The sequence below is a fragment of the Eurypyga helias genome, unplaced genomic scaffold, assembly GCF_000690775.1.
Source record: "Eurypyga helias isolate BGI_N326 unplaced genomic scaffold, ASM69077v1 scaffold33939, whole genome shotgun sequence".
In the NCBI taxonomy this organism is placed as follows: Eukaryota; Metazoa; Chordata; class Aves; order Eurypygiformes; family Eurypygidae; genus Eurypyga; species Eurypyga helias.
The window spans coordinates 363-2,862 of record NW_010271990.1 but is presented as its reverse complement, the minus strand read 5'-3'; the positions used below and the strand labels follow the sequence as shown (position 1 = coordinate 2,862).

The 2,500-nt window shown below is 41.0% G+C and overlaps 1 long non-coding RNA gene across 1 annotated transcript in view; it reads left to right on the top strand.

The window, feature by feature from the left end:
- Window positions 1-929, top strand: part of LOC104515134 — a 6,607-nt gene extending 5,678 nt beyond the window's left edge. The window contains exon 4 of the long non-coding RNA XR_727939.1: window positions 1-929. This exon is cut by the window's left edge and continues 536 nt beyond it. This is a non-coding gene — a long non-coding RNA (uncharacterized LOC104515134).
- The last annotated feature ends 1,571 nt before the right edge of the window (window positions 930-2,500 follow it).

Below are 2,500 nucleotides of genomic sequence, written 5' to 3'. Positions count from 1 at the left end.
ACTCCAAGAGTTATAACTACTGTAGTATAAACATAGGAACTAAGTTAACTTGTACATTTCTGTTGATCACTCCGTTACGTTGCCTCAAATAGTTTTAGAAGAAAAAAAAATCCTTGTTTTCCACACTATGTGTGTTGTTCCAAAAATAATGACTGTTTTGTTTCAGCAGTGAAGTCACTATCCATGAAAGACCTGTTTTGGCCAGTGAGAAAAGAACTACCCTGGAGATGAAGATGAAAAGTCTTGCTGGGTCTCTCATCACTCAGAAGACTGTTCCAAGAAGGCCTTGCCATTCCCTCGTTTTGTTCCTCCATAAAATGTGTCCTTTAGTTTCAAACAGATCTTTTTAGTTTGTGCTTCATTAAGTCTCTCCCCATTCCTCCCCAATCTATTTTTTTTTTTTTTTTGGACTCTTCTTCAAAGAGCTTGCAGGTGAAGATTTAAAAGACAGAACAGACAGAGCAGGAGCTTCTTCCAGTAGTTCTAAGCCTTGGCTTTGGACAAAACAAAACTAAAAGTTGGGCAGCTTTCCTCAATGAAAGAAGTTACTAACGGTCTTTGCACCAAACCTAGGACTTTATCATGAACTCAAAGCTTGGGAAAAAAAAAAAAAGCAAGAGAATACTGTAACAAACTTCGTACAGAGTTCGGTCTATTAATTGTTTCATGTTAGATATTCTATGTGTTTACCTCAATTGAAAAAAAAAGAATGTTTTTGCTAGTATCAGATCTGCTGTGGAATTGGTATTGTATGTCCATGAATTCTTCCTTTCTCAGCACGTGTTCCTCACTAGAAGAAAATGCTGTTACCTTTAAGCTTTGTCAAAATTTACATTAAAATACTTGTATGAGGACTGTGACGTTATGTTTTAAAAAGAAAAACAAAGGTGTTAAGTCACAAAATGCGGTAATAAATATTTCATTTTTGATTTTTTGTTAGGCTTTTGTGTTTTCAATCATGCTTAGGAGAGACTGAAGTTATTGGGAGAGATGTCTGAAATACATTTCTTATCAGCGTTGAGAAGAATGGTTGGAAAAGTCAGGAACAAGCTTGTCGTCAGCATAAATAGACTAACCGAATGAAAGAACACCTGAGGTTATATATTTCTGCTGATTATCGATATTATATTTGTGCCAGCTTCAACGAAAGTTGAAATATCCTCTCATCAGCTTGCATTTCAGAGAGCTGTGTCTAATATCTTCACTATCTGCCCATAGCTTAGGAGCTGAGTTTGAGTCGTGAAGGCCCGGAGACGAGGCCAGTGAGCCCATGGGTGTCAATTGTATGTCTACGTGCACGCGTAACCGCCACAGGCCTCGACTCCGGCTGCTTAGCTCAGAGGCAAAGAATGGCTGTAACGCGGGAGTAGGTGTGGAATCTTTAGGAGGAGCAAAGCAACTTTGAGTTTAATGAGAGTTTTACCTGCGTGAGGATTGCCTAACCTAGCTTTTGAGACGGTTTTACCACTTTGCTTGTCTTCAGTTGCTTTCAGAAGAAGGGGAAGGGGGGGAATCAGCTAATGAGGAAAAATGTTAATTTGACATTTCGTATCTAAAGAGCTGGTGCAGAATCATGGTGAGGGATTGGTTTTGGTTAAACAAAAGCTTGTGGTATTTTGAAGCAACTGAAGGGGAGTTGGCACTTGGAGGACATCGGCACTGTCAGAAAGAGCCGCCTTTCACTGCCCTCGGTGGCACTAAATCAGTGAGAGCAGGATGGGGCCCAGAGAGCGGGGAAAGCTCTGGCTTTATTCTGGGAGGAGTGGAGTGGGAAAGGACTTGTAATTACCTTAACTTTCTAGGAAACAAACGTTAGTGACTTCAACATCTGTGGGTTTGTAACCCTTCTCCTCCTTCCTCCTCCTCGTCATTCCAGCTGTCCGGGGTGTTATTAAAAACCTTGACTGACAACTTTTACCTTTGGAATGTGGAAAGAGGCTCAGCCTCATAGTTAATGTTTAATTTCTGAGCTGAGTAAATGGACCCACGCTGCTGGCGACAGAAGGGAGGATGCCAGTAGAATGGGTGCGAGGATTTATTTAGCAATCAGGTCCTGCTTTGTGGGCGTCTTTTTAAGGCATTCGTATGAAATTTGGAGGATGATAATTCCCCGCTTGGCTTCCGTGCTCCCTGCCCTGCTTAAAATCACATCGACCATTCAGTTGTCTAAGAAGAGCGCACCCTGAGTTCCCAATTCTAAATTCTCTGATTGTTGTGGATACGGGAAAATGGGAAGGCAAGACTGTGTTAGGGTTTTAAATGGGAGGCTTTTGTTGTTATTCTCGTTTTAAATCAGTACTTTATTTCCTTGCAGATATTTTCTCTCCAATTTGAGGAGAAAAGTCAGAAAACGTCCTCACACTGGCAGAAGGACAAGGAAGAATTTATACATAGTAGATTATTGTTTTTTATAATGAACTAAATATTTGCATTGCTGTGTTGTCTTTTATTTTCTTTCCGAACCCCCACCCCACCCCCGCCCTCCCCTTGGGCTGTGCTC